General features: G+C 47.3%; 1 protein-coding gene across 29 annotated transcripts in view; it reads left to right on the top strand.

Annotated features, from left to right (window-relative positions):
* Positions 1-16,353, top strand: part of kcnma1a (potassium large conductance calcium-activated channel, subfamily M, alpha member 1a) — a 138,745-nt gene that overhangs the window by 43,074 nt on the left and 79,318 nt on the right. The gene's annotated exons all lie outside the window — the stretch shown is intronic.

Below are 16,353 nucleotides of genomic sequence, written 5' to 3'. Positions count from 1 at the left end.
CCCGTCGAGTGTGTGGAACTAATTTATTGCTGTCAGCAAACTCCTCAGCATGGGTACAGCTGTCAAAACAGCCCCGACTCCTGCGTCGTGACAACGGTTTCATCCCGCTGCATGAAAATAACTGGCGGCGTCCCGCGTCCTGCAGGCCCCCTTTTTGTTTGCATATATTGCATCATTGCATGCTTGAGGTTCTTGCATCGATGCGTTGAGCAGGGCGTGCGTTCGTGAGCATTCACACACATCTTCATATCAAGCACTCAGGAACTGGAAGATGAAGCACAGGAACTGGGACATTTTTATTCCATGTTGGCAGTGGCCACGCCTTCAGGTGCACCCGCCCGGAACGCAGTCCAACACCTGACAAACTTCTGATCATGTGACCAAATACCGGTGCATTCACGTGTCCACAAGTCGGCCATGCTGCACTTGGAAATAAACGATCGATCCCTGCATCCAGATCCGATCTTCCACCATCTTTCCATGACGTTCCGCTTTTCCTCCACCTTAATGAAACTCAACACCTGAGTCGAGCTTTTTCTTTTTTTGCCCTCCAATTTTGCCCCCTCCCGGTTGTCTCACCGTCCTTCCTCTTGTTCTCCCAGCTGTTTTTGTTTCACCAGCTCATCCGTTATTTGCCGTCATTTATCAGCCCGATCAATATCAGTAGGATCGGCACGGCCCGGGATCCTCGGAATGCCAATGAATAGCGTTCCATGCCCAGGAGGAGACCCTGCAGCAGCGCGGGGATTGAGCGAGTGGGTGAAAGTGCATGCCAACGTCTCCTTGGCGGACAAACATGGAGGAGGATTCACAGGTTGCCTTCAAGAGGCATGTTTTTTTCATAACTGATCTCTATGAAATATTGATGGCTGATTCACAGCCAGAGGCCGAGGGGTGTGGTCGCTTCTATGAATATCATCTTATTGGCGTTGCTCAAAGTAAGCCTGGCAGGTACTGTCCCCCTCACCGTGGTCCAATGCAGGATATGGATCTTCATTTCGAGTAGCCATTTTACCATCAGAACAGGAGGGGGCGTTTGACATGTTTATCGTAACAGATGTTATTGCGTTCACGCGGAGGAAGGTGAAATATATCGCTGTGTTTATGTGTACGTTTGCTTTAATGGCTTCATGCAATCAACTGGCCGTTTGTTATTGTGCTTTTGGTTCCAGCCTGTGATTTAGCGGCCCGGGTCACCGGGATTTATGGCTGCTGTGGCCATCGGTCATCTGTGGGAAGTCAGCCCTGCTTCTTCCAGGATGAAAGCACATCGACATAGATGTACACGTACTAGATATAGAAATAGGTGCAGTAGATGATGGTCAATTGGGCCTGTTGGGAGATCATTCAAACCTTTTAATATTATTAGAGCCCTGTAGACATGAAGTAACACCCCTATGGTTAACTTTACACTCCTAGCACCACAAACATAAGACAAAATAAGACACAATATAGACTCATACATGTTAGCATCGGAAGAGTACCTTGTTCTTTTGTACTTTCCTTGTCCTGTCCTCTACTTTTTGTCGTGGATATTGTCGCATCAATGTATCACAGAATTTGGTGCTTTTATAGGCACTGACCACATTTCAGTGGTGTGGAAGTGGTAAGTTTTTCGCTTCTTAAGTTTAGGAGAAATCAATTTCAGGCTAACCGGTTAGCTCGCTAGCTTGTTAGCCTGTTAGGTTGCCATCTCGAGTGCCTGCAAAACTGGAGACTAGATAAGAGTTACCTAATGTGGTGTAAACAATGAATGATTGTGTAAAGGTGACTATAGGGGTGTTATGTCATGTTTACGAGGCTCTAATAATTAAAAAAAACATATTTAGGAAATCATAAACAGGTTTTATTTGCTTTTACTATGAAAATGTTCCATTTGTTAACATGGACTGAATTTCCGTGTTGGTCCTGGAACCAATGAAGGACTATGAAGGACTGGACTTATGTCCTAGAGTAGTCACTGTACAGCTTGCTCAACATGCAACATTGTCTAAATAGCTGGCAACACAAGTGATTAGTAAGATACTCGTATTGCCGACAGTGGAGCACGGTGGCGGTCTCGTCGAGGGCTGCATGAGTGCTGCCGGCGTCAGGGAGCTGCGGTTCATAAAGAGAAAGGCCGACGTGTGTGTTGACATTCTGAAGCAGAGCATCCTGCCCTCTACCATGTTTGCTGGACAAGTTGAGTATACACTGAGAAGTACATCCAAGTGTATTTTCTGTAGTAGAAGACGTACTGGAAAGACGGGAGTTCTGAGAAACTGTATTGGAAGTTTTCCGGAGGTGCCGGTTATAGGAATTGTACGGTAGGAGTAAATAAGGAGTGTAGCACGGAGTGTGCTTTCAGCCAGTCGGCGAGTGTTTGCGGTGCGATAAAGCCGAGCCTCCACATGAAGGTTATTTGCCCCCCCGCCCCCACCGTGCCCACCAGGCGGTCCCACTTTTGTCCCACTCATCGACCCCTCCTCTATTGCTTTACAATTTACAGCACACGGGGGACAATTTCACCGCTCTCAAATGGTACAGGTGTCCATGCTGGCCCCATAAATAAATTCCCTCCCGCCCCCACCTGTCGGGGCTCGTCATGGCACTCGGAGCCTTTCTGCGGCGGTGACTCATTACGCCTAGCGTTTCTCTCCCGTCTATTAACCGGTCCATTTGCCAGCCGGACCTCAACTTCTGGACCGGCTCAGTCCCACACGCATGGTCTCTTTGTACTGCAGTATTCATGTACGTGATGCGTACTGTAGATACTTTGTCTTATTGATTTGAAACATTTCTATCAAAAACATAAAAACAAATAGAACATGTTCTCCTAAAAAGTGAGACAGGTTAGTAGGAATAAATCCACAAATAAGAATATCAATGAATCTTCCCAAAAAAAGACCCAATTGGGAAAGTTGCACATTTCTATGCGGCACAAACATCAGGATGTTTATGTTATTTTAACAAAGACAAAATATTTACTTTATTTATATATATTTATTTATAATATTTATTTATTTTATATGTACATTTATTTATTTATTTATTTCTATAAATTTTGATTAAATTGATTTATTTGAGAATTGTATTCTGTTTAAACCATTTTATCATGTTTTGCATTTTATAGCCAAAAGCAAGCGACCTTTGACCTCAGAGCCGAGTTCCGCCCCGTGTCGTTCCACACTGTTTTCCTAAAGCCTGGATCGCGGCGCCTGCTGCGCTTGCTTTTGGAGCCTCTTGTGAGGAATCACTTAGCTAATTGCGAGGAAGCGGCTGCAGCTTTACGCCGCTCGTCTCTGCTATTAGATAATTAAAATCTGACCTTTTTGCTTCAGTCGCTGAGGTTGACCGTGGTCGGGATCTTTGCAGATTTTATTTTTCTTTTTTGCTAGCATTTCATCTGCTGAGAAGACGCCATGACAGATGAGATGACCGTGTAGCACACAAGACCGCCAGCAGATACGTGGAGGCCATGCAGACATCTTTGTGTTTGTCACATTCGGAGCTTCCTGTCACCTCCAAGACAAGCGCTCGTGGTTGTCATGACAGCCCAGCCCCAGGCACGGGCGCTTGATTGACACCGGGATGACGCGCTCCTAATGGATCATCGCAACTTGCTGCATCACCACTTGCATCCAAAACGACAGGGACAGAACACATTAGCAAAATGCTAATAGCGGGACCGTGACTGCGGTGCTTGGGATAGTGCCGCTCGTCAGCAATATGCCTTTCCTCTTCAGTCATGATGTCTTCCTTAAAGTTCCGCCAAAGCCAAAAGTGCTGTCTCTGCAGATTGGCCTGATCTAGTCCACGTCGCTTCACTTCCTGTAACCTCTCTACGGCCCTCGCTGATTAAAGGCCTGCCATGGCGAGCCGTTCCCGACCCCATGGCGAGGCTCTGTCACAACCTTTGACATCCGACACCGCAGCTATTCGTGGCAGCGCTAGCTGTCAATGGAATATCATCCGGGATGTCGATGCAGCGATTATCCTAACCACACCCGAACCCCCGCCTTGAACAACTGCCTTGTGATGGCGCAGGGCCATCAAGGAGCTAGCTCTCCTTCTCAGACGCCAGCAGAAAAGCTTTCAGTGGTAGTAAATGTATATGACTGGACAAGCTGTACACGGACTACTCTTTCTGACTACATTTCTTGTTTATTAACCGGTTACACACCTGACCATAATTCCACAAAGTAGGATTCCCGAGTACCATATTGTCCGGATTATAAATCACACTTTTTTTCATAGGTTGGCTGTTCCTGCGACTTATACCCCAGAGCGACTTATAGTCCAGAGAATACCGTACTTCACGGACCAAACCACTCAGTGAGAGTTCACTTTCCGGACCTCGATGTGTAGTCGACTTGACTTATACTCCAAAGCGACTTATATTCCGACTTATATATACGGTACTTTCGTAGTTGTGTACAGGATCTTCTAAATGGGTTTTATAACATGATTAGAGCCCATGATATAACAGCCCTATAGTCACTTCTACACTCCTATTCCCCAATGCAGTCAACATAATCGGCGAAAATAAGCCTCAGCTTTAGCAACACAACAGAAGCCTGCGTTGTTATTATGGTGATTATGTTATTATTATTATTATTATTATTATTATTATTATTATTATTATTATTATTATTATTATTATTATTATTATTATTATTATTGTTGCGCCTGTTTTGAGGTCATATGAACCTGCAATAAAAGCCTGTTGTTCCGGTCTGATGCGTGTGTGTCTCACAGAAGAACGACTGACCCCTAGTGACCAAAGTGGAATACTACATCCGTTATTTCAATATGGCTGTAATTGTATTTTAGTCCATTTAGTCGTTTTTATGCTTGACGATGCTAAATTTGGGCAGCAACATTTTTGACGTGTACTTTCTGACTAATAAAAGGCCGTATTGGAGCACTAAAGCAGTAGTATGTTTAAAAAGCACGGTAGCGTGAAGCCGCCATGAGGCGAGGGACGAGCGTTTCATGCCGAATGAAGATGTACGCGTATTAGAGTAATCCACGTTTTCCTTCACCGCCACATCGTTCCCAAATAAACCTTCTCCTGCCTTTTTGCCAAGCTTCCGTCACCAGCGAGTGTTTTTGACCAACTCATGCACTCGCACGCCCACTCGCAGCATTTCTGATGTGCCTCCAAGCGCCGGGTTCCTTCCTCGATAAGAAAACGGGAAGTCAGTTCTTTTTTCCCCGGGTTCCTCATTATCCACGGAATGACATTGGAATGATCTTGGGATTCTTTGAGGAAAGAAATCCTGACTGTCGCTCAGTCGGAGATTTAATCCTCCCACGGTGGCTAAACCTTTAAGACCGTTTCCTCGTGGGGACTGAATACGCTCCACCTTCTCCATACTCAACTTTTCTTCTTCCTGTTTTCCAAGGAGCGGGCTTTATGATGCCGCAAGTCCGCTGCTGCCTCCACTTCTCCGTCTGGCTCAGCCTCTCCATACATCAGCAGGTCTGAGTCACGGCCGGAGAGGAGCCGAGTGGGATGCAGGGTGGGATGCAGGGTGGGATGCAGGGTGGGATGCATGCCGATGGGGTCGGCTGCATCCGTACCTCGGCTTCGTAGGGCGGACAGGTTATTATTGCAGCAGCAAACGGAGGCATGGATCGCCTCACTTCACTTGGAAGCCCCTATGGAGGTAGCAGAGACGGGTTGCCATGTTTTGGTTGATGTTTATGGATCTCCTCACTCAAGCTGTCAGAGAGACGAGGAAGGCGAGTGACAGCAATCCATGTTTTGCTAGCAATTCATGTGGAGAACACTCAGGGAACCTGAGTATTGTTAGTTATTGTTTCTGAGTAACACGACCACAGCCTTGAGGGCACATGGAGAAAGAATATTCCCGGGAATAACCATAACGTTGGCTAACACCCTGCGGAGCTGTGAGGAGTATGATACGTTTTACTGGCAGTGATAGCCGCAGCTGGAGACGATAGGCCAAGATGGATGTGTTTTGGCGTCATGAGCAACATCATATTTATAAGCAGCAGGAAGAAACAGAAACCTATTTAATCCTCTTGTGTGTTCGTGGCCTGGCCTGTCCTATTCTGGAGGGATAAAATGTGTAACAATAGGAAAAAAGAACGTAAAATACATGCAGTATACCTCGATATTCCATTACAAATATAATATTACGTAATCGTAGATGAGGCCATTTCAGTAGACGTTCCCGAAATGTAGGATGAGACGGCAGTGTTGACATCTATTCACCGACTGACGATCGAACCGGCAACCACGTGTTCACACAACAAGTGCGAACGCGGCCGCACCACAGCAACTGGTTTTCCATGTGCACCAGTAAGTCACATTGTCGGGTCGCACCTGTCGTCACCGGGGGCGGGGTGCCGCATAATCGGGGGCGTCAGCAGAAGAGGGACCATCTGCTTAGCACGGCTTCAGATCCGTTTACCCCCACTGGGATGCTGCGTTTCCTCCGTGGGATTGCCCAAAAGCACTTCACCTCTCCGACACGCTGCTCACACTTTCCATGACATCATTGGCGGGATGAACGCCGCCATGCTGCTTTGCTCTTGATTCATCTTTAATGAAGGCGACTGAACGACGATCATGTACGCGGGTGAAGGTGTCTACAGGAAGTATTGTATTGTTTCCTGGTTATTGTTTATCATAACTGAGCAGCCTTGGCTCCTCCCACCAGGGCATATCACCATGGCAACCTCTGTCAATCTCTTATTATCCAACCTATAAATCACCTGGAAAAGCTATATTTATAATAATAAAAGTAAATTAATCATCCAATAAGAGGAAATATGAAAATTAAGTAATAAATATGACAATTCAAATTATTCATTCATTCATTCATTTTCTGCTGCTTTTCCTCACGTGGGTGCTGGAGCCTATCCCAGCTGTCTTCGGGCGAGAGGCGGGGTATACCCTGGACTGGTCGCCAGCCAATCACAGGGCACATATAGACAAACAACCATTCACACTCACATTCATACCTATGGACAATTTGGAGTGGCTAATTAACCTAGCATGTTTTTGGAATGTGGGAGGAAACCGGAGTACCCGGAGAAAACCCACGCATGCACGGGGAGAACATGCAAACTCCACACAGAGATGGCCGAGGGTGGAATTAAACCCTAATATCCTAGCTGTGAAGTCTGCGCGCTAACCACTTGACCGCCGTGCAGCCCAATTCAAATTAAAAACAATAAAATAAAAATCCCCAAAAAGGATCAATCATGACTAAAAGAAAGAAAAATCCAATAAATAATATCAGGTGCTGGCAAACCTCAGAGGAATCTGTTACGTGTAAACACGTACACAAAGCCGCTTTATTGCACTTCCTGTTGCGGTAAGGCGAGGCCCGTGCCTTGTTCCCGTTGAGCTAATTGCCTTGCAGACAGCAAGCAGGTTGAACTTTTCACCAACGGACCGATATCGAACAGGAATCAGCGGCGTCACCGCCGCTCAACAATCAATCACACAGGCGGCGGAGAGAAGGTGAGAGGCGGGGCTAATGGACGCCGACGCGGCGCTCGGCTCAGCTGATGAAGGTCATGTGATGATGTCATGTGGTGTCAAAGAGTGGATGGTCGTCTTTGAGTTGACAATAGAAGAGCTATGAATTATCCACAGAATGAATACATGACTAGAGTGGGATTATTAATACGGCATCGACCCCGGGGGGCGAGGAAGACACAGAAACCGCTCGCAAATCAACCTCGCGCTCACATCTCAAGCCTACTCGAGCGTATGGAGGACCTGATTATAGCGCTGGATTCTTTCAACTTGCTTTTTAATATTTGATGACTCTGAGTGCTGCTGGAAGATCACTGAGAAGGTTCCACCCTCTCCGCCGGCGGGTCGGGGTCCAGGCACCCAGGCACCCAGGCACCCAGGCACCCAGGCACCCAGGCACCAGCCTTGGTCCGAAGCAAGGCCAAGTGTACTAACAGAATCCTGGTGGCGGGTTTAACCTTGCTGCTAGCAAGCACGTGGGCGAGCGTCTGCCCTTATCAGGAGGCGCTACATGACGCTAGCGTGCCAAAGCGAGCTCCGACGCGGATGATAAACTTCTCATTAACCTTCAGGAAATTAAACGAAACCGCGATTTAATTAGATAAAGATAGTGTCACTGCCGCTTCTCCTCCCAGATGAAACGTAGCCTCCCTTGGGGGGTGCGGGTGGGGGCGGGGTCGGCGGAGGGAGGATGGGAGCTTTGAAGATGCTGGAAGAAAAGAAGCCGGAATGAACAACATCAGCTTGTTTCATGGGAATCTCGATTTTAAGGCGGCGTTCATCGTGGACTTGGGGTTCGGAACGCTGGTCCGGTACTTTGGTGCGGATCGCTTATTTTCATAGGCAGCCGTCCCTCACAACATCACGGTTCGATTATCGCCCCCTCGCTACGTCACGTGGATGATATTAGTACAAACGTAGTGAGAAACAAGCGATATGTCGTGTTGGGATTGATTGACAGTAGTCTACAGCCAACCAGGACAAAACAATGGAAGAGCAGACGGAAGAGAGAGGCACTCAACTTCCCACAATACAATTCTTCTTAAAGGGCCAGGCTCCACCTGTAACTGTGTTCTGTAATAAGAATAAGAAATACTACAAAAAATCAGCGAAACAGCGACTCCATGATCCTCCGTAGCGCGAGGGGACACTGTATGGGGGAGAGCTGGGACCAGTTGGGACCAGTTGGGACCAGTTGGGACCAGTTGGGACCAGTTAACCACTATAAACCAAGGGCGACTCCAGGTCTGAAGACATGGAAGAACAGCTGAATGAAACAAAGAGCAGATATGTTTCAGTTTAATCGTTTTTGGTCTTTAGCCTCAAAAGTCATTGCATTTTAATATTCATTTGAATAACGTTGGCGTGATAACGCTCTGACATCAGCAAGTGTGGCAAGGCTGATTTATGATTTATGCCGTGCTTAAAGCAACATAACAGGATTGCAGGCCCGCAATGGCGCTCCGATAACGGTGCAGCGACCTGTAGGCATGATGGCGGGCTGAGCAGATGGAGAAGGAAAAAAGCGCCAAACAATGACAGCAAACTTCCTCTCTCGCCTCCCTTTCTTGGCGTGGGTCGACTGCTAATGGGATGAGAGGTGGTGGTGGTGCGCGTTCAAATGCCAAGACCGCTGCGCTCGATGCAGACAACCGCATCCAACAGCACCCAGCCACCATCCATGCTTCCATGAAGGTGTTTGGAGGCAACTTCATGTATGATGTAACAGCCATACACTCATTTAATAAAGAGCAGGATTCCTTATTTATCAAAGGAATATTTTTGTAGATGGAACAACCCGTTTACAATCTTATGTGTAAAATATGTTTTTAACACCACTAGAGCCCTCTAGGTATGAACTAACACCCCTATAGTCACCTTTACACTCCTATTACTTGATGTAGTAGACATAATATCAGAAAGTAGGACATTTAAGACATAGAAAACACGTTTACCACCTTCCAAATACAGTTTTAAACATTAGAGCCCTCCAGGTATGAACTAACACCCCTATAGTCACCTTTACACTCCTATTACCCAATATAGTAGACATAATAATATCAGAAAGTAGGACATTTAAGACATAGAAAACACGTTTACCACCTTCCAAATACAGTTTTAAACATTAGAGCCCTCCAGGTATGAACTAACACCCCTATAGTCACCTTTACACTCCTATTACTTGATGTAGTAGACATAATAATATCAGAAAGTAGGACATTTAAGACATAGAAAACACGTTTACCACCTTCCAAATACAATTTTAAACATTAGAGCCCTCTAGACATGAACTAACACCCCTATAGTCACCTTTACACTCCTATTACCCAATATAGTAGACATAATAATATCAGAAAGTAGGACATTTAAGACATAGAAAACATGTTTACCACCTTCCAAAGACAGTTTTAAACATTAGAGCCGTTGTTGGTTAGACGTCCTGACCCCTCGCCCCCCCGCCTGCGTGAAGTCGTGATACGTGGCTGGCGTGGCGGTCGCGGATGAACGCTCTGAGTGGAAATAATAGAAGCCCGCAGCGCCGATGCATCTGCATAATGGCGTCTTATCAGCCGCGTCATGGCGGGCGGGTCACACGTACCCTCTCATCTTTTTGCTGCTGGTCGGGGGTCCTCCCTCTCTGTCTCTCAGCGCCCCCGGAGGTGGAGGGAACGAGAGCGCGGACGTGCACGCGGCGTGGCATTGAAGCACGTCGCCGCGCCTTAGAGGACACGCTGTAAACCCCCCCCCCCCCCTCGTTCTCTTCAGCTGCTCTCATTCTGTCTCCGCCACGAGCCATTTTCTACCTCCTCGTGCTCGTCACATCCCACCGGGGGCGGATCCACAATATTCCCTCATCCCTTCATCTCCTGTCGTCATCTCGGCCTTTTATCTCCTCTCGCGGCCTCGCCGTGCTGTCACTCCCTCGCTTCTCTGCAACGCGTTCAAGGTCACGAGGATGCCGTCCAGGGACGCGGACCTCTCTGTTCTTTGCACACTTGAAGTTTTCAAGCATTTTATCCTCCACAGACCGACTTCCATCAACCTGAGTGCTGCCCCTTTGGGGGGGGGGGGGGTCACATGCGGCCTCTGAAGGCTCTTCCCAACTTGAAGCGACAAACTTTTGGGCAGCAGGTCGCTCCTGGCAATACAGGATCTTTGACCGGCGTTTTTGCCAATCATTAAAAACAGCAGCTTTCCTGGTCTTTCCTGGTCTTTCCTGGTCTTTCCTGGTTTTTCCTGGTCTTTCCTGGTCTTTCCTGGTTTTTCCTGGTCTTTCCTGGTCTTTCCTGGTCTTTATTGGTCTTTCCTGGTCTTTATTGGTCTTTCCTGGTCTTTCCTGGTCTTTCCTGGTCTTTCTTGGTCTTTCCTGGTCTTTCCTGGTCTTTCTTGGTCTTTCCTGGTCTTTCCTGGTCTTTCCTGGTCTTTCCTGGTCTTTCTTGGTCTTTCCTGGTCTTTCCTGGTCTTTCCTGGTTTTTCCTGGTCTTTCCTGGTCTTTCCTGGTCTTTCTTGGTCTTTCCTGGTCTTTCCTGGTCTTTCCTGGTTTTTCCTGGTCTTTCCTGGTCTTTCCTGGTCTTTCCTGGTCTTTCCTGGTCTTTCCTGGTTTTTCCTGGTCTTTCCTGGTCTTTCCTGGTCTTTCCTGGAGGATCTTGGACTCAAATGTCAGAAAAACGCCAAACACTACCAAATCATGGTAGGTGGGTAGGTAGGTAGGTAGGTAGGTAGGTAGGTAGGTAGGTACTTTATTCATCCCCATGGGGAAATTCGCACATGATCACATGATCATATCGACCACAGCGGCCTTCCTGTCACATGACATGTTTGCAGTAAATGATTAAAAACAGCAGAGCACTCCTCTCGTATTAAGGATCTCTTCAGGTCCTGTCATGAATGTGGGTGGGAGTGGTTGTTTGTCCATATGAGCCCTGTGATTGGCTGGCCAAAGACAGCTGGGATAGGCTCCAGCATACCCCCACCCCAGTGAGGACAAGCGGCATAGATGGATGGATGTTCTCTATGTCCACATTTCTACTCTATGTCTATATTTCTATGTCTCTCGACAGTGAAGTAGAATATTCCTGGTGGAGTGCATAGCTAATGTCATGCAGTACAAAGTACATCCAGGTACCACATTGAAGTATTTCATGCATGTGATGATATCAGAGATGAACTTGGAAAGGAAAGCTTGCCCGATCTGTCTCCTTCACCCCCCCCCCAACCACTTCAAGTCTCCTCTTCATCTCCAGCTGACAGATGCTCATTTTAGAAGCTGTCAGACCCGAGAGCCCCCCCCCATCCCCCCACCCCCCCATCAATCACCAGCACTGTAGCAGAGGTACAACAACACGTCGGCGTCTGTCTTTCATGGAGGCCATCAGGGTTAAAGGAAGCCAAACGTGGGGGTCGGACGGTAATGCTGACTTGATTCGCTGCGGCGGCGTGCGGCCTGTAATGTGGCGTTTGATGTCTGAGGTGGAGGATGGTGATTGATCGGGACGTCTTCATCGGTGGTGCATATCGTAGATGTCAGGTGTCCATGGCGTCAATGGATCTTCTTTATGGGGCAATCCGCACTGATGGCGCTGTTATGGGACGCGCTGTTATGGGACGCGCTGTTATGGGACGCGCTGAGCCCAAACTACGGGGCGTGTTCCTTCACTGGTTCACATCAACTATAAACTATAAACCCCCCCATGTACATGAATCCAACGTCTGCGATCACAACGTTGGATTGGATGGAGCCTCCTGTTGTTAAGTCTAGTATGTTGGGCAATAGGAGTGATATAGGGCTGTTATGTTATGTCTAGAGGGCTTTGATAATGTTACAAAGTGTATGAAGAAGGTGTTAAACAGCTTTATTATGCTCAATAAAATATTTCATCTATCAGTGAGGAATGTTTGAAAGTGCGTAGGTTGGCATGTTGACAATCAGTCAGCTAACCAAAAATGGCGTTCTGTCTACTTTGTGGAAGGTTGTCAGCAAAAAACTACAAAAAAGTCACAATCTCACAAAGTTAAAAAGCCAACTTTCTTCCTGGCTGGTTTTTTAGGGGGGGGGGGGGGGGGGGAACAGACGCATGCACTTGGCATCATGCTGAGGCTGGCGAAGGATCAACTTCATTTCCTTTTATTGGGGGAAGTATATTGAAGCAATGGGGTAACGTACAATAGAAATCATATCTAATATGTCAAATTGAAACAATAACAAAAAAGAAGTCAAATATTGAAAGAAAATAACTAACTGAGGAATAATAAAGGTAGCTCAAATGACTGCGATATTTTTTTTAATTGATATTTTGATATTATGTACATGAAGAGCTAGTATCCACCCGCACGTCACTCATACCGGAAGCAAGGGTACCGAGGCCGTGACGTTACTGTACTGGAATTATCATTTATCGTATTACAATCTCGTCTATTTCCCGTCCAAACGCCGTTTTGTTGTTTCATTGAAAAGTACTTCAGCATCCTGGGACTTGGTTGTTGTTAGTGTTTGAATCCAAGGGACTTTCTTTCCCAAAGCGGTCCTTATCAAATATTTGCCAGCACCACGGCTGTACATTGGTACATTGGTATGCGTGTGCTTCCCGTGTTGCACGGCAGGAATCAGCAGTTGCCTCTGCTGGCGTGTGACTGGAATACAAAGTGTGTTTTCCTAACACGGATGTCAGGTCACTCCAGCTTCCTGCCATTTCTCACCAACGTGTGTGTGTGTGTGTGTGGACGCACACATCAACGTTGAATGGGGGTTTCATTTGTTGTCGTCCCCCCGTGAGAGTCTTGACACGGCCCGTGTGCTGACATGTGATTGTGTCGTGTGTGTGTGTGCGCCACACCGACGAGGAGGCGAGTCCACAGAGACAACACCAGTGCAAACATGGTGGATGTTTAATGAGCGCGTATCAACACTCGCAGCCAAATAGGATGTGAATAAATGTTTACTCACTGATACTACTCTATTGTTTTTTTGTTTTTTTTTAAAATACTTCATCCGGTATATTGACATCCAACATATCAAAACCATCATGGCGGTTACCAAAATATTACAACCAGCTCTTTCAGCAATAATCATAAACTTTTATACCATCCATCCTTTTTCTTGGGGGAGAGACGGGGTCAACCATTCCCCCCCACATTCCTACCTATGGACAATTTGGAGTGGCCAATGAAGCTAACATATTACTGCCCCCCCCCCCCCCCCCCCCCGTGTACTCCCACGGTGGGACGGAGCTGTTAATAAAAGACATAAGTCACAGGCGCCACAGCCATTAAAAGGATTTGTCACTTTAATACACAAAGGTGCTCTTTGATGAATCCCCTTAAAGAGACAGTGGGGGGTTTATTGGCCCCCCTCGGTGCATCGCCTTCATGTGATGCATGGATGTTGATGAACACATGAATGCAGCAGGTCTACCAAGATGGGGTCGCCAGTCCTGATGCCTCCTGGACGTCCCTCTGGGGAGGTGTTCAAGGGGGGGCCCGACCGGGAGGAGATGCCTTGTCGTCCTCCCGGTGGAACTGGGAGAGATGGCGAGAGACCGGATGTTGGCACTAATGTGGCATCTCACGGGGCGCCCCCGGTCCTGTGCCCATATCCCAATTTGGAACGGTGCTCTACCTGAACCTGAGTCCTTTGGCCACGCCCCGTCATCTGGCTTAAGCATTGCTTCATGCCATGATGGCGCCCCGGCCAGGGCCTGCTGGAGGTCTGCTCCCCATCGGACCAGCATCCATCCACTTTGAACGACTCCCAGTCGTGCCGAGATCCCTGAATCGTCCCGACTGCCAAATCATCCTGGTGCGTGTGTTTAATACGTGTAAGTGGCTCTTATTATGTGTTTACAATTCCGCTGTAGTCATCCGAGAGCTGCCGCCTTTAGCCCTTTAGCTAGCAATGCCGAGAACCCGAAACCCTCGCACACGGCGGCAGGCGCACACGCTCCCTTTTGTCGCCATGTCCGATACCCCAGCATGTTTGCTAAAGTGCACCTCGGAAAACATGTGACAGATTTAGCTTAGCGCTTTAAATATAGAACGGGATGCACCAATGAAAGTAAGCGGGGGTGTTATTAAGGAGAAAACATCTTCTGAGAATCCCCGTGCTCCGGTTTGACGCTCATCCTCCAGCCGCCACGTGGAACGCTCTGGGAATCTCGCGGCCTGTCAATCGGGAAACAAAGATGACATTCACGGCAGCTGCTATTTGCATTTTTGATATCCGCTTTTTATTAGGCTGGGGGGGCGCCTCCCCCCCCCCTGTCTTTTATTTGCAGCAGGTTTCCCCCTTTGGTGTTCCTATGCGTTGCTGAATGTGTGATGGTGGGGGATGGTGTGGAATGGGGGGGTGGGGGGGGTACACTGGCTTTCACAGCTGAATAACTGGGTCACTTTAAGATGATGACGCGTCTTATCTCCTCAGCGCGGCGCCGGGTCTTCTCTTCGCTCTTGCCTGCGTGGCTTTTTAACAAGTGACTACAATAGGAAGCGTTGAACGGTCCTCTCCGTGTCAACCCGCTTTGACCTTCGGCCAAATTCAAGGGCGCATCGGAGTGTTTGCGTCCGTGTAAGGAGTCCAACAGGAAATGGTGCTCTGACGTTAGCGGCGTACGCTCATAGAAATGTCAAGCTCCTCTCTGCTGACATTTGGACGTCTGAGGAGTGACAGCGTCTTTCTTCAGTTTTGCTGATGTTGGCTTGTTGCATCTTTTCACCAACATGGGGGGGTCCTTGTCACGCTTACGCTCGCCGTTTCATCCATAAAACGTACGCATGGGACGACACGACAGCAGTTTCCTACCGGCCCAAGCCAGCCAGTTGTCTTCCAAGATGGTGTCATCTTCCATCTTGTAGGGTTATTCCGCCCGGCGTAACAATATGCCCGGGTTAGCCATCATGATGCATTCAAGCGTCAAAGACATTAGAAATGCTAGCCAAGTGTTTAATACCTGGAGCACAAAGCGTTGGATCAATCTAAAGGGTCATCGCAGGAAAGTAATCAAGCTCCATCATCCATAATGGATGAACAGCGGCCTTCCATTGTTGGAGGGGATGAATAGAAGACTATTGGGCATCATTTGGAAGATGATTGCAGTCACGTTGTCTTCATGTCTTGTTTTGTTGGGAGGGATGCCATTTATTTAGACATTCGTACTTCATTTTATAACTATATTTGTACTGTTGTTATGGATGTATTTATTGTTTTAACTTATTTTGTATTCATTTTAAGCCATGTTGAATAAAATTATATGAACGTTTTTTTGTCATAAAGACCTTAGATACATTCTACATTTCAACATTTGTACATTTTAACAGCATTTTCAGTCCAAATGACTCATCCATTCATTCTACGTTAGAGCATGTTTCCACAGCATTTCAGTCCAGCTTCAGCTCTTCGGTGTCCAAACGACTTCTCCTTTAATTCTACATTAGAGCATGTTTGCATGTTTCCACAGCATTTCAGTCCAGCTTCAGCTCTTCAGCTTCCAAATGACTCCTCCATTCATTCTATGTTAGAGCATGTTTCCACAGCATTTCAGTCCAGCTTCAGCTCTTCAGCTTCCAAACGACTCCTCCATTCATTCTATTTAGAGCATGTTTCCACAGCATTTCAGTCCAGCTTCAGCTCTTCAGCTTCCAAACGACTCCTCCATTCATTCTATGTTAGAGCATGTTTCCACAGCATTTCAGTCCAGCTTCAGCTCTTCAGCTTCCAAACGACTCCTCCATTCATTCTATGTTAGAGCATGTTTCCACAGCATTTCAGTCCAGCTTCAGCTCTTCAGCTTCCAAACGACTCCTCCATTCATTCTATGTTAGAGCATGTTTCCACAGCATTTCAGTCCAGCTTCAGCTCTTCA

Source organism: Doryrhamphus excisus, linkage group LG20, assembly GCF_037039965.1.
Source record: "Doryrhamphus excisus strain RoL-2023G ecotype Guam linkage group LG20, RoL_Dexc_Guam_v1.1, whole genome shotgun sequence".
Taxonomy (NCBI): domain Eukaryota; kingdom Metazoa; phylum Chordata; class Actinopteri; order Syngnathiformes; family Syngnathidae; genus Doryrhamphus; species Doryrhamphus excisus.
The sequence above is the reverse complement of the archived record's forward strand: the minus strand, read 5'-3'. Positions and strand labels throughout refer to the sequence as shown.